The 23,348-nt window shown below is 44.6% G+C and overlaps 1 long non-coding RNA gene across 1 annotated transcript in view; it reads right to left on the reverse strand.

The window, feature by feature from the left end:
• Positions 1-9,733: 9,733 nt before the first annotated feature.
• Positions 9,734-23,348, reverse strand: part of LOC113901110 — a 32,283-nt gene continuing 18,668 nt past the window's right edge. The window contains exons 3-4 of the long non-coding RNA XR_003513306.1: positions 12,035-12,258; positions 9,734-10,875 (exon numbers count right to left, since the gene is read on the reverse strand). This is a non-coding gene — a long non-coding RNA (uncharacterized LOC113901110). The remainder of the gene's footprint in view (positions 10,876-12,034; positions 12,259-23,348) is intronic.

The following is a 23,348-nucleotide window of genomic DNA, read 5'->3' on the forward strand; positions in this document are numbered from 1 at the left end:
ATCAGACTTGAATTTAGTAGACAAGAATTGTGTATGGGCTACTACCAATTTTGAGCTGGCAACGTTCCTGAAAGCTTTTATCACAGTATTTCTACCAGAATCAGAGGAATGGAGGTGCTTTTAAACCAAGTAAATACCTATCTTAAAAACTACAAAACAGAGCTGTTTCTAAGACCTCCTATATAGCTTTTAGATAAACTAGATACATACCTGCCTGCCACAGCAAATAGTTCAACGTACCTTTCAAGCCATGATGCCCTGGATTCAGCTCTTGTTGCAGGACAAGGCTTTAAAAGGCAGAGAAACCAGTTAGGTAAATGCTGTCAGAAAGATAGGCTTTATCAGTTAGGACAAGCCAAAAAGACTGGCTGTGGTAACACTGGGCTTTGGCTTCTCCCGGGCTTTTTGGTGTAGACCTCTGTTGGAAGGCCCATCCAATACCTGATGAAGACTCAGGATAAATCCAGAGAGGCCTGCGGGTACCCTTGACGTAGCTCATGGTGGAGCCCTCACTCTAGTGAATATCCATACCAGACTCTAAGTTATCAGTTGCTCAAAGCCAGTGTCTAAGGCCCAGGGATCTCTTTTCAGTCAATAACACACAATATGGGGATTTTGCCCACCCCTAAACTCAACATTTGAATTGTTTGGTACAGATAACTTTCAAAAGAACAGCGAAGCTAGAGAGATAGTTCAAGGAAGAGATTTAAAATACCTTGTGTTGTATTGATTCCATAGAAGAGAAATCCAGCTTAAGCGTGTTTAAGCAGGACAGAAATGCACTGGCTCACATGAAGGAAAGGATAAAGGTGGTACCTCACAGGATGGAAGGACCTGGGGCTGCTCTCCCACTGTCTAGCATGCTAGTCTCTGCTTGGGTTTCATCCCATATACTCTCTTCATGTAGCAGGAAAGCTGGCCATGGGCAGCCTCAAATTAACCACCACCCCCCAAAAAAGAGAACATGTCCTTTTCAGGGTCATTTTTCAAGCCCCTGGAAGGATTCCATTGTGCCAGCTTGGCATCAGGCCACCCCTGTGGCCAAAGGGCTAAGTCTGTTTTCAGAAAAAGAGAGATGGAGGTAGGGAGAACATGCTGCTGCTAAGTCACTTCAGTTGTGTCCAACTCTGTGCAACCCCATAGATGGCAGCCCACCAGGCTCCCCCATCCCTGGGATTCTCCAGGCAAGAACACTGCAGTGGGTTGCCATTTCCTTCTCCAATGCATGAAAGTGAAAAGTGAAAGTGAAGTCGCTCAGTCGTGTCCAGACTCTGCTGGGAAACAAAAGGTAAGAGGCCCCTCTGTCCTCAGGTATCCTGCTTCTGTCCTTCATTTTGGGTTGAAGGATAACCCAAAATAATAATAATAATAAATCAGCAACTGAGATAGATGCTTTTTTAAAAAATTATTTATTTTTTGCAGTGCTGGGTCTTCACTGCTACATGCGCTTTCTCTAGTTGCAACAAGTAGGGGCTACTCTCTACTTGCAATGCGCAGGCTTCTCATTGCTGTGGCTTCTCTTATTGCAGAGAACTGGTTCTAGACTTGTTGCAGAGCACTGGCTCTAGGCTTCAGAAGTTACAGCACGTGGATCAGAAGTTGTGGCTCCCAGGCTCCAGAGCACAGGCTCAGTAGTTGTGGCTGGCGCACAGGCTTGGTTGCTCCAAGGCATGTGGGATCTTCCTGGGTCAGGGATCAAACCTGTGTCTCCCACACTAGCAGGCAGATTCTTTACCACTGAGCCACCAGGGAAGCCCCAAGATAGATGCTTTTTGCCTGGAACCCATAGCCAAGAAAGCTCAGCCCTTAAGTCATCAGTATAGAAGTTGGTTTTCTTCATGGGATTTTGCTTTAGCAGCTCTTCAATATGGCTACGTATGTACCTAAAACTAAACACAATACCCCAAAGATGAGATCTTGTCCAACCCCGAGAGCTGTGGTTACTTCCCACCAATCATGCAGTGTTTCTTTTTAATGCAAACTAAGTTTTAGGGCTATTTTAAAGTATCTAAGCTTGTGATAAATTAAGGTCTTTATCTTTTATCTTGAGACTTAATACCATTCTGAGTCTTTCATTGCACTTGTACAATTGATTTAAAAAAAAATATGAGATTTTCCATTTATTTCCATTAAATACATTTTGAAGCTTCCAGCCCATGGAGGCCATGTTGATACTCTTATGGCCTCTGAGGCCAAGATCACAACAGAAGCTGGAAAGTAATATGGGGAAAACAAGTCTAGTGGCCAGGTGACCACTGGCCCACTCTGGACTACTTCTATGACAAAAATCTTTGGACTTTGGTTTATATTATATATCTACATTATTATGCATACACAATATTTTATATATATATAAATATTTAATATATCATGTTACAATATTCAGTTCAGTTCAGTTGCTCAGTTGTGTCCGACTCTTTGTGACCCCATGAATCGCAGCACACTAGGCCTCCCTGTCCATCACCAACTCCCGGAGTTCACTCAGACTCACATCCATCGAGTCAGTGATGCCATCCAGCCATCTCATCCTCTGTCGTCCCCTTCTCCTCCTGCCCCCAGTCCCTCCCAGCATCAGGGTCTTTTCCAATGAGTCAACTCTTCGCGTGAGGTGGCCAAAGTACTGGAGTTTCAGCTTTAGCATCATTACTTCCAAAGAAATCCCAGGGCTGATCTCCTTCAGAATGGACTGGTTGGATCTCTTTGCAGAGTCCCTTGGACTCTCAAGAGTCTTCTCCAACACCACAGTTCAAAAGCATCAATTCTTTGGCGCTCAGCTTTCTTCACAGTCCAACTCTCACATCCATACATGACCACTGGAAAAACCATAGCCTTGACTAGACGGACCTTTGTTGGCAAAGTAATGTCTCTGCATTTGAATATGCTATCCAGGTTGGTCATAACTTTTCTTCCAAGGAGTAAGCGTCTTTTAATTTCATGGCTGCAGTCACCATCTGCAGTGATTTTGAAGCCCCCAAAAATAAAGTCTGACACTGTTTCCACTGTTTCCCCATCTATTTCTCATGAAGTGATGGAACCAAATGCCATGATCTTAGTTTTCTGAATGTTGAGTTTTAAGCCAACTTTTTCACTCTCCTCTTTCACCTTCATCAAGAGGCTTTTAAGTTCCTCTTCACTTTCTGCCATAAGGGTGGTGTCATTTGCATATCTGACGTTATTGATATTTCTCCCAGCAATCTTGATTCCAGCTTGTGCTTCTTCCAGCCCAGCATTTCTCATGATGTACTCTGCATATAAGTTAAATAAGCAGGGTGACAATATACAGCCTTGACGTACTCCTTTTCCTATCTGGAACCAGTCTGCTGTTCCATGTCCAGTTCTAACTGTTGCTTCCTGACCTGCATACAAATTTCTCAAGAGGCAGGTCAGATGGTCTGGTATTCCCATCTCTTTCAGAATTTTCCACAGTTTATTGTGATCCACACAGTCAAAGGCTTTGGCATAGTCAATAAAGCAGAAATAGATGTTTTTCTGGAACTCTCTTGCTTTTTTGATGATCCAGCGGATGTTGGCAATTTGGTCTCTGGTTCCTCTGCCTTTTCTAAAACCAGCTTGAACATTTGGAAGTTTACGGTTCACGTATTGCTGAAGTCTGGCTTGGAGAATTTTGAGCATACAATATTAGGGCTTCCCAAGTGGCGCTATTGGTAAAGAACCTACCTGCCAATGTAGGAGACTTAAGAGATGCAGGTTCAATCTCTGGGTTGGGAAGATCTCCTGGAGTAGGAAATGGCAACCCATTCCAGTATTCTTGCCTGGAATATTCCATGGACAGAGGAGCCTGGCCCAGTGCCGTCCATAGGGTCACACAGAGTCAGACACGCCTGAAGCGACTTAGCACTCAGGCATGTTATAATATTATACAATTTGTATATATTATTTTTCAGTTTTGACCAGATATAAATTCTTAAAACACACCCACGCATAGTATACAAACATGCTCTTGTTGCAAAAGATTCAATCAGTATATAAGAATATGCAGAGAATTAGGAAAGCCCATGCTCCTACCCCTTCTCATGTGCAGCCACAAGAATCATGTGTCTTCCACTTATGTATAGCATATGCTTGTGCATATGTATATATTTTTAATACAAATGAGATCATACTAAAATTACTGTTCAGTGATTTTTTTCAACTTAACAATTGTCTTGGCAACTTCAACAGAAGGTATAGATCTACCTACCACATGCTTTTAAACTACGGCGTAGTATGACTGTAACATAATTTATTTAGCCATTTCTCTTTGAAGACCGTTTGTGTTCTTTCCAACTTATTTGAGACTCCATTGTGGTGACTTCACTTTTCTGTGCAATTCTGTATACATTTGCAAATGTTTTCCCAGTGGAGAATCTTGAATCAAAGGGGTATGCATTTTAAAGGGTCTTGCTAACACCTCCTTGTCTTCCACAAAGACGGCCAGTTTGCATCTGGAACCTGGGATTTTGTACCCAGTAGCATGTACCAACAAACTTTTCCTTCTATAAAGAATGATTGCTTTAATTTAGCTTTGCAAATATAGAATGAAAAGAAAACAAAGGGATTACTTGTCTTTCAGATCTGTTCTTTCCTTTAAAGAATTGGTATGCTTGTGCTCAGATCATCTCCTCTTCTTGACAGGTGAGGGAAATCCCCAGATTAAAGCTGATAAGACATTAGTGGGGGGAGCATTCCGGATTTCCATATCTCTATGGAAGACATCACAGAATCCAGGGTAGGAGAGTGACCTCAGCGTGCCTCAATGTCCCCTCCGAGATGATGACAGGCCCCTGGGCACAGGCCCAAAAAGCCTTCTAGGTTTGTCCAGTCTTCCAGAGGAGATTAAAAGCAGTAAAGCCAGCATAACACATCATTAGGAATTTGGCTTCTGGAGCCAGGCACTCTTGGGTGTAAGGCCCAGCTCTCTGACTTATAAGCAGTGACCTTGGCCATGGTAGTTAACTCTTCTTAGCCCAAGTATCCTCATTTGTACAAAAGGGATCATAATATCCCAGCCACAGGGGGTCACTGTGAGGATTAAATGAGATATTATGAGGATACCAATTAGCACAGTTGATGGCAAAGAGTGAGTTCTCAATAAAAGCTAGCTGTTATTTATTATTGTTACCACTAGTACTACGCCCTTATTCCTGTCCAATAAAATCAGAGTCACGCAAGGACTTGGACCTCACAGAGATAAACATAGCCTGCTTGGTTCAGTGTGACGCTTTGGGGTGACACACCCTCACCCAACCGCCTGCAACCTCCTGGAAGCCTAAGGTGACAACAGCCACAGCCTCCTTTTCTTTCTGAGGCAGCACATGAGTGGTCAGTAGCGCCCAACTCCAGAGCCCGCAGGGTTCTGCCTCTACCACTCATAACCGAGTGACTCTAGCTGCTGCAAATAGCTTTCTGGGTCCAGTTCACATTTGGGTAAAACAGAGACCACGCCAGTACCTACTTCAGGACTAAACGAGCTAATACATGTACAGCTTTAGAAGAACAGTGCCTGGTACCAGGGAGGGGCTCAGACGCATCAGTTATGATCATTACTCTGAGGGAAGCCATTTGCCGCTGCCTGAAAAGGCCAACCTCAGAGCCATCTGCTCTTGGCAGAAGGGCTCAGCATCAACAGCCAATTTGCGTTTTCCTCCAGCTCCCAGATGGAGCCATGCAGTACTTCTTTCTCACCTTGTTTCAGCTCACCCAGATGGACACGCTCCACTTCAGGACCCTCAGAGCAGAGGCAGCTCTTTAGGCAGGAGGATGCCACGCTCCCAAAAGGTCCCGGAGGAGGCCGAGCCGGGTGCCTTCCTCCAAGCCAGGCTCTGGGCCAGTCCCTCCCACAGAGCAGAGGCTCTGGGACAGCACTCGGGCCATCGCTGCCAGGGAGAGTTAAGAAAACGACAGTCCACGCGGTGCAAACAGGAGAAGGCCCCAGGAAGTGCTGTCCTGGGACCTCCAGGGGTTGGCATGAATGAAGCCATGCTCCCTGGCTCCCCAGAAGAGACCGCCTACTTTCCTCCCAGTACAGGTCTGGATGAAAGTGGGCTGTGGCTCAGACCTGCAGCACCCAGAACACTGAGCAGCTGCACTGAAGAAGCTCAGGCCGTCTGGCAGCCCGGACCAGAAGGCTGGGCGAGGAGTCTCTCTGCCCTTCCTTGTTAACTGCCAGGGAGGAAACGCTCCCCTGGCCACAGTGGAAAGTCGAATTCAGCCATCTGTACTGTGGTGGTGACTAACCTTCTTTCCTTGAACTATTGTGCCGAGTCAGCCTGTGGCTTATTTGTTTTACGGGTTGGATTGCAGAAGGAAGTCAGGACTTCTCAAGTTCTGAGCCTTGGTAGCAGCACCTACACCTGTGTTCAGGTGCAGCTGGTGCCTCTTACCAGGCCCCCAGGGCACTGTCCGCGGTTTCAGGGAGCATCTGATACACTCACCTGAGCTCCCAGATCGCGGGGTTACCTCATGGAATACCTGGGGCTCTGGGGTAAAATGGAAATCTCCATCCCATTTAAGAACACATGACGGGCTCTGAACCAGTGGCAATCCTTGTGCCTTTCTCCTGCTGGGCTCTGGGTATCATACCTGCAGCTCCCGGAGGCAGCTCAGAGAGGTGAAAATCAGATTACAAGTGTCATTTCATTTAACATGGAATAACTACAACAATTTTGAGTGCCACATGCAGAACTCTGTGCCCAGTGAAACGAGAGGATGATCCTCCTCTCCGATGTTGTAGTTGTGAGGTCAGGCCAGGGCTCACTCTCCTCTGGTCTGTTAGAGTGCTGAACACCACAAAGCAAGTCAGGACACAGAGAGGAAAGGAGTTAATTTTCCCTCCAAATGCCGGGCACTGTATTCAGTGCTTGACAACTTCATTTACTTCTCCCGATCATCCTAAATGTATAGCCATCATTAGCCTGCTTTACATATAGGAGGATTAAGGTTCAGACACGATGGACTATTTGCCAAAAGTCTTACAGGTTGCAAGTGATTTTTTAATTTTTAATTTTATATTGGAGTATAGCCAGTTAACAATGCTGTGATAGTTTCGGGTGAGCAGGAAACGGACTCAACCATACATGTACATGTATCCATTCTCCCCCAGACTCCCCTCCTATCCAGGCTGCCACATAACATTGAGCAGAGTTCCCTGTGCCATACAGTAAGTCCTTGTTAGTTATCCATTTTGAATATAGCAGTGTGTACCTGTCCATCCGAAACTCCGTAAGTATCCCTTCCCCGATTCTTCCTCGCTGGTAACCGTAAGTTCATTCTCTATGAGTCTATTTTGTAAATAAGTTCATTTGTATCATTTTTTTTTTTAGATTCCACATATAAGGGATATCATATGATATTTCTCTTTCTCTGTCTCACTTACTCACTCAGTATGACAATCTCTGGGGGTCAAGATCTGTACTCGGGTCTACAGGCTCCAAAGCCCACCCAGACCATAGCGATCAACACACGTGAACTGACTGCCAGTGTCATAAACTGTCCAGCAGCCCCTCCCTTCTGACTCCACACTGTGTGTATACACTTCCCCGGCACCCACATGCCTGTGAACGACCTGGGTGATCCCAAGCCTCTCCCCACTCCCCCAGGAGAGCTGACATCCTCCTGGAGGCCAGGACCCCAACAGGAAAAGCCATCTTGGTTCCCGTGTGAGATGCAATTCAGACCTGCCCTCTCCTCTCCTAGTGGAGAAAATTGCTATCTGTCCTGCACAGTTCAGGCTCTGTAATTTACAATCCAGTCTTGGGAGGGTTTTGAAAAATTTTCCTTTAAAACAGTGGCTGGAATGCAGCCTCCACATGGCCTTCATGACTAGATCTGCTACATTCAAATGCATTATATTGAACTTACTATAAAATTCACACTATTCCAGACTCCCAGAAATGACAGTTTTATTTAGAAGTAAGTGAGCAAAGTGATGACTTCATTGGTCCCAATGCCAAAATCTTAGCTCAGTGTTTCTCAAATGTTTTGTGTTCAGGACCTCTTTCTACTCTTAAAAAATGTTACAGAAACCAAAGAGCTATTGCTTCCTCTAAGTTTTATCTAAATTCCATGGACAGTGGAGCCTGGCAGGCTATAGTCCGTGGGGTTGCAAAGAGTCGGACATGTCTGAGGATCTGAGCATGCATGCACGCATTTACAATTTTAGAAATGAAATTTATCCATTAAAACACAATAAACCTAAAACATGTTTACATAAATAGCATATTAGAAAATATCTCTGTTTTCCAAAACAAAAAATATTTAGTAGGAGTGGCATTGTTTTACATATTTTACAAATCCCTTTAATTTCTGATTTAATAGAAGACAGATGAATACTCATATCTGATGCTGTAACCAATCTGTAGTGATATTGAATGTCAGGTAGCCCCTGAAAGATCCCTGGTGATCTTGTGAGAGAAGAATGGGGAGAAGGGCAAAGACTACTTTATGACCATAGTTTTAACCTTATGGACTTCCTGAAAGCATCTCAGGGACCACCTACCCTCCCAAGAAGTCCCCGGGCCACACTTTGAGAATCACCTGCTGCTGCTGAGTTGCTTCAGTCACGTCCGACTCTGTGCAACCCCATAGATGGAAGCCCACCAGGCTCCTCCATCCCTGGGATTCTCCAGGCAAGAACACTGAAGTGGGTTGCCATTGAGAATCACCGTCTCAGTTCAAATGTATGATTTTTCTTGTGAGAAAAATCCACCCAGAAGTATTAATATCTAAAGAATATAAAGACCATAATATCTATGGTCTTGATATAGGAACTTGGTGGCAGTGAGGGTAGATTTCAGAGGCAAACATGTCCCAGTGACTGATTTTTGGAGGAAAGCCCCTGAGACACGTGTGGGCACTTCTAAACAGCTGGGCTATCACAGAGGTACCACTCCCAGATGATGGGTCTAGTGGGGATGGTGCAGTTTAACCCCCAAGCAGGGCCAGAAGGAAGAGGCAGAGTGGTACCCACATCTCTGCTGCCTGGAGCCCAGGTGATGTCTGAGTCAGCGACCGGGAGAGCGTGGCTTAGATGAAGGGGGTGGGGAGCTCCTGCTCAGGTGTGGGGCCAGAAGGGCATCTGAGCCACATCCTGAGATCACAGCGGCTCTTTCATTAGCAGCTGTGCCAGTAATAACAATGGTAATAGTAATAATGTACTACTAATAATGGAAGAACTACCATTTATTGAGCACTCTGAGCCGGGCGGAGTGCCAAGCACTTGACATGAATCATTTTATTAATCCTTCACAACCAACTCTCTAAGGTAACTATTAACCATAATCCCTTTCCTACAGACAAATAAAGCAAGACAGGAAGAGTTGGCGTTATCAACCAAGGCCACGCAGCTCCTGTGGTAGCTGAGCTAAAATGTGAATTCCGGTCTACCAGATCCTGGAGGTACCCTGCAACCTCTGCTCCAGGCCGGGTAAGCAAAACCGTAAGAGCAGGAGACATGAACATCACTGCTTCCTATTAGATGAAGCACAGGGACAGAGTGGACACCTTCTCCCACTCCAACCAGCCTTTTGGAGGCTTCGGAGTTGAATTGTAGGGATTTCCTGGTGGTCCAGTGGTTAAGACTTTACCTTCCAATTCAGGGGTTCATTCCCTGGTCAAGGAGATGGGATCCCACATGCCTCTCAGTCAAAAACAACAACAACAGCAAAAAAACAAAACATAGAACAGAAGCAATGTTATAACAAATTCAATCAAGACTTGAAAAATGGCCCACATTTTTAAAATCTTTTTTTTTCTTTTTAAAAAAGCTGAATCATAATGGGGTCTTCAACAGTGAGGGAGGTGGGGTGCTGAGGTGACAGCTTTTGGTGCATGGGTCCTTCCCTTAGTTATAGGGCCCCACCTGTGCCCCTCCCCACACAACTCTGGCCTTCCAAGGGTCCTGCCACTGTTGACACCAGCCAGGAAGCACAGGCATTGGCCCACCCACCTCTACTCCCCCCACGGAAATCTACAAGATGTACCCCCTTTCAAAGCTCCGACATGAGGTCCTGCAGACTCCTGCTCCCAGCAGACCAGCTGGCACAAAGCCACCTCCACATCCCGCCCCTTCTGAGCTCAGCTGCCCAGAGGTGTGAATTTCCCATAAGCAAGCTCAACCCTCCACCCCCATTCCCTGAAAAAGCAAACAGAGATCGTGTGAGAATTCTCTTCCAAGGCATCATACCTTCTCCCTAACCAGAGGCTCCAAGGAGTTCAGCTTTGCACGAGCTTTTAATTTGCGTGCAGACAAGCACAAAAGACCCAACCGGATATACCTGTTATTTCCCAATGACCTGAGAGCCCGAAGTTTATGTTAAGCCCTGGGTTAGGGCTCGGCTTGCACGCAAGGCTAGGACTCCTGCAGGCAATTGAGAGGTGGTGGTGGAGAGGACAGAGGAACAACTCTGAAGTGACAGCACATAATTTAATTCCCCCTAAGCTTTCCAAGCATGCAGACTGTTCCTTTTTTGTCAGCGTATAACCTAAGTGATTTGTTCTACTCAGGCAAGAAATGTCTAATTTAAACCATATTGCAGCTAAGCCCTCAGTGGAGAAAGAGAGCTCCCTGCAGCTTGGCTTGTGCATGGTGGGGCCGGATGGCAGCTGAGGCAAAGCAGACTCCTGCAGCCCCTGTGTTTCTTACCCAGGTCACGATTGGAGAAACATGCATTCTTGGGCTTTAATCACCACACTCACTCTTCTGTCTCGTGCTTCACCCCTCGTGAATGGGTTTAATTTTAGTAAGAATGTTTACAGGAGAGTGTTGGCTTGATGTCTCTGATGTCTTCGGTCTGAGTTCCCTCTGAGCCACCACTGGCTATGGGACTTCAGGCAAACCTCTTAAACTCCAACTGCTGTTTCACTGTTTTCCCTTCTCTGAAAAAAAGCCAGGAGGGTGCAGGTTGACACGTTTTAGTGGAAAGTGACCAGGTCTAGAAAGAAAGAGATCTGTGTTCCAACCCTGCTTTGCCCCTAAGCAGCTGTGAATTTGAGACAAGGGACTTTTCTGTAGGCTTCTCGGGTGGTGTAGTGGTTAAAGAATCTGCCTGCCAATGCAGAAGACACAAGAGATGCAGGTTCGATCTCACGGAGTAGGAAATGTCAATCCACTCCAGGTTTCTTGCCTGGAAAATAACATGGACAGAGAAGCCTGGTAGACAGCAGTCCATGGTGCCGCAGAGTCAGACACAACTGAGCATGCACGCACTTTGCTCTGGTCATCAATCTCCTCATCTGTTTTTTAAAATAAGGGAATTGGCAGGGATGGTCTTTAAAGTTCCTTCAGCTCTAAAAGATTATGTATGTCCTAAACCACTTCCAGCTTGACAAAATAATCACCATTATTATTATAATTATTAGTAGTATCTGATTCCCTTCTATAATTCCAAAGATTTCACTAGCCAGGAAAATCTTGTTTTACTTTTTTTTTTTTTTAAATACTTTTATTTGCCTAACTTATATGGAGGATACTTTACTGCCCTCTCTCCTGACTATAGGATTTCATGTGGAGGCTCTGCGTCTGTCTCATTCTCCATTGAATTCTCGAATTTCCCCCACAGCCATGCCAGACTATTAAAAAGTGGTCTCTAAACACAGGCTCCATTTCAAGACTGTTCACTCAGCCAAAAGTGCCCCCTCCCATTCACTACTATGAAAATTCTCTTTCCTTTTCCTCCACTCCCCATCATGAAATGAATGTTTTCCCCTCTGGATCCCTTGAGCAATTTGCACTGTGATTGCATTGATTTTATTCTATCTGGTGTTATTTTTGGTTTCCTATCCAGCATATCTTTGCTCAGCTAGACCCTCAGGACCTGGAAATCATCGGGGACTTGGTCACGTGTATAGCCCAGCCTCCCCGCTGTCCTCTCCCTTCCCCTGGCACCTGGTATACATTCAGTGTTCATAGAGGAATTAAGTTGTTGAACCCTGTGGATTTCATCCTAATGGGATAAGAATGCTCCTTGGGTTAGAAGTTCACAGCCAGTCAGGGTTGAGCAGTGCAGATCCCCACCCTCCCCCCATGAAAACTTACATAGGCTGGTGATAAGAAGGAGGCTGTGGACTGAAGGTGATGCTTGGAGGTCCCAGGAGAAAGCTGGCTTTTGGGTGGTAGGCAAAGTTGGTCTAGCCTCACTTGGTAAAAGGGGCCACATATGCCCTTATCCTTCGCCAGGCTTAGAACCAGCTGAATGACCCTCCTGTCTGCGTGTTTTGTAAATAGGACCCAACTCAGGTCACTTGGGAGCTTTTCTGAAACTTTAAAAAACAAAAATTGCTATTTAGCTATATTTGCTTATACTCCTCCTTCTTCCAGTATATGGTAGCTTCCTATTTTTTTTAATTTACTTTTCTCCCCAGTTTACTTACTTATTTAATTTTGTGGCCATGCTGCACAGCATGTGGGATCTTAGTTCTCTGACCAGGGCTCAATACCCATGCCCCTGAATTGGAAGCACAGAATCTTAACCACTGGACCACCAGGGAGGTCCCCGTAACTTCCTTTGAACATTTCCACTTGCCCTACCCAGGAATACATCTAGGTCTTTTCTGCCTTTGGTGTAAAGTCTTGTTTGAAGACATCAAGTTCTGTGTGATTTGTTTTTTCTCACTAAACATGAATTCTAATTTAAAACAAATTCCTTACTCTTTACTAGGTAGAGATTTTGCAGAAAACCAAATTCTCATTTTTAAATGAATGAGGATTCAAAAAGTTAGCCTAATGAAAAAAAGTTTAGGTTCAGAGCCTTTACACACAGTGGTGGTGGTTGTTAATTCGCTAAGTCATGTCCAACTGTTTGCGACTCCATGGACTGTAGCCCTCCAGGCTCTTCTGTTCTTGGGATTTCCCAGGCAAGAATACTGGAGTGGGTTGCCATTTCCTTCTCCAGGGGATTTTCCTGGATCAGGGATCAAATCTGCATCTCCTGCATTGGCAGGCAGATTCTTTATTGCTGAGCCACCAGAGAAGCCCTAAGCATTTGGTAGAGAAATGGAAAAGCCATGTTGTTGGAAAGGTGATTTTAAATTCAACAGAGGTTTTACAATCAAAATAGAGAAAATTTGTCATGAAGAGTGACATAACAAAGAAACAGATTCTGAGATTCACCTTTGATTTTAGTGCTTCCGGGGAAGGATTCTGCACATTTTGAGCAATTTCTTCAGAAAAGGATCAAGTTCATTGAAAAGGCTCACCATCTTGCTAAAAATATATAACTATTGAAAGAACCAAAGGTCAAGATAACTGTGTTCTCAGAGGTACCTTTTTCTTAAAATATGTGAATTATCTCACCAAAGATATTTGAAAAATCTGCGTGGTTGGTGCACACAGTCACTTTTAGTGGGCCCCAGCTCACTAAAAGCCCAGAAGAGGAGGAGAGGTCATTTCTGGTGACCAAGAGGGCAGTAGGTTGGGAATTCACTGGAGGGTAGTTAGTGTCCTTTATCTTTAACATTGGGATGAGCATGACACATGCAAATTCACAAAGCATTCTCACTGAGTAAGAAGAGAGAGAAGGCTGAGACAAGTTAAATAAACACTTGAGAAACGAAGCAGATAAAACCTGTTTGCTGCCACAAGTGCCGTGGGGGAGCAGCATTCCTGAACCAGAGGGGAAGTGAATGAAACCTCAGCTCTCAGAGGGGAGAGGCGGCTGAATGCTGGCCTTTCCCCTCCCAGCCCAGTTGGAATGCTGGCTTAGAGAAAAAGGAAGGGTTGAGGGGGTTTTACTTTTTAATAAAACATCTCAGAAATGACCACGAACAAGGCAAAGCTGATTCTCACAGATAAGCCAGGGACCGAGGAAGGTAGTTAGTGGTGGTTAGAAGCTGGTGGGTGGTAGAGGAAAGTGTCTCCAGCGTTAGGTCAATAGACCAGAGCAGAGAAATCAAAGTGCAATAAGAACATCTTTGGGGAAAAGCCAGCCAGTCGTTTTCCTTTCTGAATTGAGAAGGGACATTTCAAGTCTAGGAAGGGTAGGGATGAAGGAGAGGAAAGAGCCAGAAATGTGGGGAAGCTATATGATATCTGACCTCATAATCTCCCCCAAACAATTTCTTTTTAAAAAAAAGTTTTTATTTTATATTGGAGTATAACTGATTAACAATGTTGTGATAGTTTCAGGGGGACAGCAAGGGGACTCTGCCATATGTAAACATGTATCCATTCTCCCCAAACTCCCCCAACAATTTCTGTAATGATTGTGACACCAAGTACATAGGTACCCCTTCACCTCTGCTCTAAAGATGTCTGTTCATCAGCACGAGGAGAATTTGGTGGCAGAATTCCATGACTTGCAAGGTGTTTGTGACACAGGGAGAAGCAGTGTCTTCCCTGAGTTCCGAGGGCCCTGGTGACACTTCTTTGGACTTAAAACTTTTCCTTGAAACTCTTGAGCATTGTGAAATGAGAGAAAATGTTAATCTTGGAGTCATAATAGCACCAGCCACAACCTCAATGGCCAAAGGTTTAAATCCTCTGGAATAATTAGCCTAGAAAATGCAGGAGTCAAAACAGCTCTACAAAATCTGAAGGGAAGGGAAAGATGAACCACAAGGCCAGTAGAATGTGTGTGTATATGTGAAAAACGTTCCTCACCTGTGGTTGTTTGGGGGGCGGGGTGCAATCATCTATGTGTGTGTCTATGTGACATATTTTTACACATTTACAAATGTGTTTTAAGCTGTGGTGGTGGTGGTTTAGTTGCTAAGTCATGTCCGACTCTTGCGACCCCTTGGACTGTAGCCAGCCAGCCTCCTCTGTCCATGGGATTTTCCAGGCAAGAATACTGGAGTGGATTGCCATTTCCTTCTCCAGGGGATCTTCCCAACCCAGGAATCGAATCCAGGTCTCCTGCATTGCGGACACTTTACTGACTGAGCTATCTGCAAACAAATCCAGATCAGCTCCCACCCCCAGCCTTTTTTATCCTAAAGGCATATTACATGGATATCCAAAAGTTCTGAAAGGAGAATCTTAAATACACAAAGCATTTCCCAACTGATCACCATGTGAATGATGTAAACAGTCACCTGTAGTACTGAGTCATCATGTGCCCTTTTCATGTGTAAGGAATTGTAAGTTAATTTGTGGCAGTGGTCTTAGATTTCAGACATTAATAGCAGCAAATTATAGAAGAAAAGCAAGATGGTATGATTCATGACCTAGAAAGAGCAGCTTCTAGTTTCCACTTATCCTCTGTGTCACGTGATATATTTCAGAAACTCACTTAAAATTGAGAAAATAAGCCATTCCTAATTGTGCTTGAGGAAATAGCTCATTTACGAATCTAAGAAGATTAGAGAATCTTTCGTGTGTTTGTTTAGAACCCAGGCCAAATTTTTTTTCCAGAGGCACAAACCTGATTTTCCCTTTTCCTTAAAAAAAAAAAAAAAAAAAAACTCTCATAAAGTTAAAGTGTTTTTAAAAAAATGTGGGCTTCGCATGCAATAACCCATTCAAGGACTTTGATGATGGACTCACCTCTGCTATGAGTATGGAATTTTTGCATTTTTGAGATGGATCTTTTTTTAATGAATACACCATTGTATTTTTGGAGTTTCAAATTGACTCAATTTAAAAAAAGATGATTTTCCAGCCAGTTGTTTGAATTCCCATAAAACTCGATTTCCACAGGTTAGCTCAATAAAATAAAAAAAAAAAAAAAAAACACTAAGTTCTAAGCATGTTGCTTGAAACTCTTTAGTGTTTTCCCAAAGAATCTATAATACATTCCCACCCCCAAACTGCCACCCTGCCCATCTGGACCCTTCTCACCTTTCTTCACGCTCTGCTCTTACTCTGTGGTCCCCTTGCTGTGCCTCAAATGTCAGAGTTCTTTCTTGCCTCACGGTTTCAGGGCTTACTATTCTTTTCTGCCTGGAAAGTTCCTCCTTGGTCTTTGCATGGTTGGCTGCATCAGATATGTTGTGTTAGAGCATCATTCTTTGACCCCCTCTCTAGAGCAGGGGCCCATCCGAGCTCCCTTGCTCTCAAGCCCATCACTGTCTCTCTGTTCTAACTGGCCTCCATTGCAGTCTGCCTGGTTATATCTGTTTCTGCCACTGGATTTCAAGTTTCTTGGGAATAGAGACTTTGTCTATCTCATGCACCTTTCTCTTCTGTCAGTGCCCGGCAAATAGTAGATGTTCAGTAAATACTTACTGAATGAGTAGATGAGTGATAAGACATTGATCTGTATCTATTTTTCTTTCTGGGTTGTTGTGAAGGGAACCCGAGAGAATGGAGTGAAGGCTGGGCTCAACAGAGAGTTTTTTCCTTCATTTTATTATTTTTTATTTGTTTGTATTTTAAGATAGGAGATGAGAAGATTTTTTTATGCTTTTGAGAATGATCCAGGAGAGAGAAAGAAAGAGATGATAACGAGGATGTAGCAGAGAAAGAAAATATTGCAGGAAAGAGGTCCTTGAGCAGTTATGCTGATGTGGTTCAAGGAAAGTGCTAACCATTGCTAGACACGTAGAGCCTTTGCCACAGTGAAGGAGGAAGACAGAGAAAGCAAGTTCCAGTTTACAGTGCATGGTGTGTGTGTGTGTGTGTGTGTGTGCACACGCACGCACGCTTGTATTGATTTGGGGTAGACAGATAAGCTTGCTGCCCTCAGGAATTCCCTGGCAGTCCAGTGGCTAGGACTCTGCACTTCTGCTGCTATGGGCCTGAGTTCAATATCTGGATCCCTGACTGGGGAACTAAGATCCGTCAAGCTGCACAGGGTGGCTCAAAAAAAAAACGGGGGGATTGTTGCCCTAGTGTGTATAAATTGCTCAGTCATGTCTGACGTTTGTGATCTCATGTGTCATGACTGTAGCCTACCAAGCTCCTCTGTCCATGGAATTCTCCAGGCAAGAATATTGGAGTGGGTAGCCATTCCTTTCTCCAGGGCATCTTCCCAACCCAGGGATCAACCCCAGGTCTCCCGCATTGCAGGCAGATTCTTTACTATCTGAGCCACCAGGAAAGTCCATTGCCCTAGCTTCTAATTTTTTAGAATTGGACATACATAAAACAGGACAACAGCTGGTCATGTGAGAGAGGAAAGGGATGTGGAAAGGTTAAGGAGACATGAGATTTCAAAAAATTATCTTAAAAAAGCAGAAGAGCAAACTATGTAGGGATGTGTAGAAGGATTGTAGCGCTTCCTGTCCATTAGAGTTTGATCATCATGAGTTTGAACTGAGACAGCTGGCTGTGGGGATTTTCTCAATACTTGAAGTGGGAATGTAATTGTTACCAGTTTTCTGGAGGGCAGTGTCCTTTGATTGAGCCATTCTACGAATTCATCCTAAAGATAGCTGGACATCTTTTGAGAAGATGTATATACAAAGATGTTCAACAAAAACTTTATAATCGATAGCAAATAACTGGAAAATATCTAAATGTCAGCAATAGGAGGTTGGATAAATAGAGATATCTGTACAATGGGATATTTTGCAGCTGTTAAAGACTGTATGTCTATATTCAATGATATGGGGAGATAACCATGATGAGTTATTGAGTGAAGAAAATGCAGTTTTCAGTTTAGTTCAGTTCAGTTGCTCAGTCATGTCCGACTCTGTGACCCCATGTACCGCAGCACACCAGGCTTCCCTGTCCATCACCAACTCCTGGAGCCTACTCAAACTCCTGTCCATCACGTTGGTGATGCCCTCCAACCATTTCATCCTCTGTTGTCCCCTTCTCCTCCCACCTTCAATCTTTCCCAGCATCAGGATCTCTTACAATGAGTCCATTCTTTACATCAGGTGGCCAAAGTGTTGGAGTTTCAGCTTCAGCATCAGTCCTTCCAATGAATATTCAGGACTGATCTCCTTTAGGATGGACTTGTTGGATCTCCTGCAGTCCAAGGGACTCAAGAGTCTTCTCCAACACCACAGTTCAAAAGCATCAATTCTTCGGCACTCAGCCTTCTTTATATTCCAACATATATTCCATACATGACTATTACAAAAACCATAGGTTTGACTAGATGGACCTTTGTTGGTAAAATAATGTCTCTGCTTTTTAATATGCTGTCTAGGTTGGTCATAGCTTTTCTTCCAAGAAGCAAACGTCTTTTAATTTCATGGCTGCAGTCACCATCTGTAGTGATTTTGGAGCCCCAAAAAATAAAATCTGACACTGTTTCCATTGTTTCCCCATCTATTTGCCATGAAGTGATGGGACCAGATGGCATGATCTTAGTTTTCTGAATGTTGAGCTTTAAGCCAACTTTTTCACTCTCCTCTTTCACTTTCATCAAGAGGCTCTTTAGTTCCTCTTCACTTTCTGCTATAAGAGTGGTGTCATCTGCATATCTGAGGTTATTGATATTTCTCCCGGCAATCTTGATTTCAGTCTGTGCTTCCTCCAGCCCAGCATTTCTCATGATGTAGTCTGCATAGAAGTTAAATAAGCAGGGTGACAATATACAGCCTTGATGTACTCCTTTCCCAATTTGGAACCAATCTGTTGTTCCATGTCCAGTTCTGTTGGTTCTTGACCTGCATACAGATTTCAGAGGAGGCAGATCAGGTGGTCTGGTATTCCCATCTCTTGAAAAATTTTCCACAGTTTGTTGTGATCCACACAGTCAAAGGCTTTGGCATAGTCAATAAAGCAGTACAAAAATAAAATCCCATTTGTTGAACTCAAATGCAACTGATCCTATAGGGTATCCTGGAGCTGGAATGGCCCTTTGAAATTGTTCAGAATCAAAGCAAGGGCCCGGGAAGGGAATGAAATCTTGGGTGAGGCAGATCGCGCCCACAGAGGACAATTCCCACTGAGGGATTCAGTTGTGGCCAGCAGTGGCCAGCACTCTCCACAGCCAGGGGAATGAGTTCCTCCATCCTGCAGGTACATCTGAGTAACAGACCGCAGCGTCCACCAGGGCCTGCAGTTCCTGGTCCGTGGTTACCGAAATCGCCAGAACACCTGTTCACTGTTGTCTTCAGGCTGTGAGAAGCTGAGGTAAAGGATATGAAATTGCTTTGTAAGCCATAGAGCACCATCAACTGTGATGTGTTGTTGGTCATTATTATGTTATGGGTTCCCATCCTGCTTTTCCTCACTTTCCCTAGGCTTAAACAATCTCATTTTCTCTTTCTTATGTTTATGGACCAGAGGAAAAAATAAGAAGAAAAAACAGGGAAATATTCTGAAAAAGAAAAGGTCCTCTGGTTTTCTGTCCTGTGTATGTACAATTCTCAGCAGGTCTTGTCAGGAGTTTGGGCCTCCCCTTCTCCACCGCCCCAGCGCCAGGGCTGAGTAGGCTGGACTGTCTGGGTCAGAAGAATGACCCCATGAAGGACTTGAGCCATCTCTTCCTCTCTTCCTCTCTTCCTCCCCCATGAGACAGAGGCCCACAGATTATCTCGGGAATTAGACCAGGGAAGAAAAGAAAAGCCACCTCGGGCAACTGCATTTCTTATTAGCAAGGGGAGATTGTGAGGAAAAAGTTGAAGCCCAAGGGAAATTCTGAGACACGGTTTACAGAGACCACAAACACCTTCTTGTGGAGAATCAGTGGAGGGAAAGCAAAGAAAACTAAGAATATCTTTTTAACTCTTCTAAGAAGATTTATCCCTCCTATGCAGCCAATTAACATCTCTAGAGAATGTGTGTGGTCACAGAGTTGAAGGGTTGAGCAAATTGCCTCCCTGCCTCCAGATGGTTTTAAATGGTAGCCGGTAAGAGGAGGGCTCACTCCCCCACAGCTTCCCCACCCCCACCCCCACAGTCAAGCTTTTTCTGGAACAGTGTGGGTAGCTTTCAGACCCAGGGAATGCCTGCAGGCTGACACCAAGAAGGAGACATTTGTAGTTTTCCTAAAGGGGAAAGCACCCCCATCGTTCCCCGCCCCACCATTATGGTTCTGAACCACTCAGAAATGCTAAAACAACACACATGGGGGTTCCTGGCAAATAATAGACTACAAATGAGCAGAGAGAGAGGGAAAACAAATCCAGTTACAAGAAAGGAGAAAATGGTCACTCCTCCCAGAAACACTCACAAGAAAGAGAGCACACAGGCAGCCTTGCACTGCCCCCCACAGTGCTCAGTAAAATACTCGTGTCTTGGGATTTGGGGGGTCGTAGGGCACAAGTCAAGATCTAAACAGTTCTCCTTATATCTTGAGCCAAGGTTATGAGTAAGTGCATTTATCCTGAATGTCTGACTGGGTCCACACAGACAGGGAACACTAGAGCAGCACTGAAAATCATGGGAACGTGGGGGCCCATTCACAACACATCCTTAACTTAAAATAGTCCACAGTACATTGTTAAGATAAAGAAAACAGCACATTAAGTAGGATCCCAATTTTGAAAAACAGCATAAGGAACTTTCAATCTGCCAAGACCGGAATGCCAGATGTAAAATACCAAATGTTTCTCTCTGTGATGGGATTGTTTTTTTCTTTATGCGTTTCTATGTTTTCTGTCTGCTTTCCCTGCCCTGATCAAATGTTTCTACTGCAATTTGAGAAATAAAAAGCAAGAATAGTTTGGTGAGATGAGCTGGTTTCATGATTGTGAGCACCTGTTCACAAATGTACACGCACACACATACACAGTATGAATGAATTTGTGTGTGTTTCAAAGCTCTAGGCTCCTCCTTCTATTTCAACCAGGATTCCTTTTGTCACTGGTGAGTTCTCAAACCCAGTGTAACTTCAGTCCACATTTCTGGGGAGACAGTCTCCTAATACTGCTACCAAAGTAGCTAGTACCTTCCACCAAGGTTTCTGAAAAGCGGCCCCTCCCAGTTCCTCTCCCTCAAATAAGACCACCAGGGACCCTTCCCTTGCTCTCCACCATCACTCTCGGAATGCGGAGAAAGGAGTGAAGGGAAGGAGCAGGATGGTTTGCTGACCTACAGCTCTTCTCAAATGCCCTTTGGCAGAAGGCTCACAGGTGGTGTGACATTCTGTAGCAGTTAGAGAGAACACCTCCAGTGAGCTTGACCCAACCCCTGATGAGCTCCAGGGATAGGAGCGAGGAGAGGCCTGCCAGCCAAGTTCCCTCTGGCTGTTAGCTGAGGGTAGAAACAGGGACCAACTGCCTGATTCTGCAGACTTAGATTTCATCCTTACTTTCAGAGATCTGGATTTCTTCTGACATTAACTGCTTCCTTTCCTCGAAGGTTCCTGCCAGCCCTTTTGTCTCAACATCTTAAAAGGCTTAAATGGAACTAGGCCAGGGCTTGTATGTTTACATTCTCCTGTGCCTGTTCCCTCTGTGTCCTGGTGGCACTGCTCCCATTCTATTGTTATTCTCTTTGTTACAGCGCATAAATTCTGTGCTGCCAGGGCGTTGTCTTTGGGGGTTTAACTCTAAGCTTCACCACATACCTGTAAATGATTAGTAAGCAGTGTTTGGTTAATAAATAACATTCAGGTCTGATATTAATAACAGACTTCTTCAAGCACGACACAGCTGGTGACGATTTAGTGACACAGGGTCACCTTAGTTTTTTGGAGCGTTAGCTTGGAGGAGAGACTGAATGCTGCCAGATGTCACCAAGCTGAAAAAAAAATAAACATATCTGGGTCCTGAGAGAGAACCCTGGAGGATATGTGCACGTGTGCACACCCCGCCCCCCCGCTCCACACACACACGGAAGGAGATTCCTGCTCTTTTCAACGTCATATCTATTGTTGCCTCCCAAGATCCTGTGGGTCCATCTCATGCATTATGATTCTTCCCATCCCTAGAGTGAGCACATTTTCTGAGCTAAAAATCAGTGTTCATTGGTTGGCCATGAGTCAGAAATTCAGAATGGTCTGGAAAAGTTGGGGAAAATAGGTTTCTCAATAGTGAGGCATCCAGCAGCCTTCCTTATGGCCATAGTTGTTCAGTGCTATTGAAAAACTTACTCACTCTCTAAGTGCTTCCAGAGCCTGGAGTTACAGAGAAGAAAGCTGTCCTCCTGAAACTTTGCTCCTTTATGAAGACACTATGGATGGGCGCTCTATTCTGGCTTATTCAAGTTCCAAGCAAATGTTTGACCTTGCTTGGCTATTGTCACAGCTGATGCCCACCCCTCCTCCATTCAATCCCTCCCCAACACAGACATCACTTCTTATTTCTTCCTTTTTAATGTTTTTTTTAAAATATTTATTTATTTTTGGCTGTGCTGGGTCTCCGTTGCTGTGAGCAGACTTTCTCTAGTTGCAGCGAGTGCCGTCTACTCTCTAGCTGAGGTGCATGGGTTTTCATTGTGGTGGCTTCTTTTGTGGCAGAGCACAGACTCTAGATCGCAGGCTTCAGCAGTCGTGGCGCACAGGTTTAGTAGCCTCGAGGCATGTGGAAGTTTCCCAGACCAGGGATCAAACCCATGTCCTCTACATTGGCAGGCAGATTTTTAACCACTGGACCACCAGGGAAGTCCCTTCTTATTTCTTTCTCCTTATCTCAGTAGAGACTGGCGGTCTTGCTCTGAGTTCCTTCTGCCAGAGAAGGAGGCCATTTGCTTACTTTCTCCAGACCCTACTCTTGAGTTCAGCCCAATGGGAAACCTCTCCTGGCTTCAGTGTTCACAGAGGACCTTCCTCAAGTCAGGCCAAACCTCCCACTTCCATCCGTCAAACCAGCTCTTCCCTCATTCATGGATCAGCTGCTTATCAAGAACCTCTTCTTCATCTAATTGTTCCCAGCATAACAGTGACTTTGTAACCATCTTTCAGGTTTTTCTTGTCATGACCTCCCTGTCATAATTGAAGATCCAGAAAAGCTTTCTGTATTAATATGCAGAAAGAGGAATTCCTGTCTTCAGCAAAAGAGCAAGAGGTATAGAGACCTGTGTCTGGTCCACTTTGCCCACAAATGCTGACCTTACAAGCAACAGGGGGGAGAAGCAGTTAGGGTAAGGTTCTAGCCCAGAACCGCTACCTCGTAGGAGGTCCACAGTTTGTCTATTTGCAATTCAAAGCCCCTGCAGAATGACAGTCCGGTTAATTACTTTCCTCTTTTGAAGACAAGAGACTCTTCTTTAGCAAGAGCAGAGAATTCACAAATTACTGTCCTAATTCCCCTTCCTACCCCTGTGGAATCTCATCCAGCATCTCAAAGAGCTACTCTTTGCTGCTGGGGAGCAGCCACTGCCAGGAAAACATGCCTGGTGCCTTCCCCTTTCTCTGTTACCTCCTTCCTAGATCAACATCCCTTTTCTTCCCTTCCCACGTGCTACCTCTTCCTTCTCTTAGGAAAGACTGTGAGGTTTGATGGGCGTGTTGTCAGGCATCTGAGCTTCTAATTATAGCTCTTTCATTACCAACCTGTGAGTTGGGGAACAGAACTGTAGCCGATAAGAGATGGCAGATTTCATTGTGTAATTTAGTTCTTCATATCAG

This window comes from Bos indicus x Bos taurus, chromosome 11 (genome assembly GCF_003369695.1).
Source record: "Bos indicus x Bos taurus breed Angus x Brahman F1 hybrid chromosome 11, Bos_hybrid_MaternalHap_v2.0, whole genome shotgun sequence".
NCBI classification, from domain to species: domain Eukaryota; kingdom Metazoa; phylum Chordata; class Mammalia; order Artiodactyla; family Bovidae; genus Bos; species Bos indicus x Bos taurus.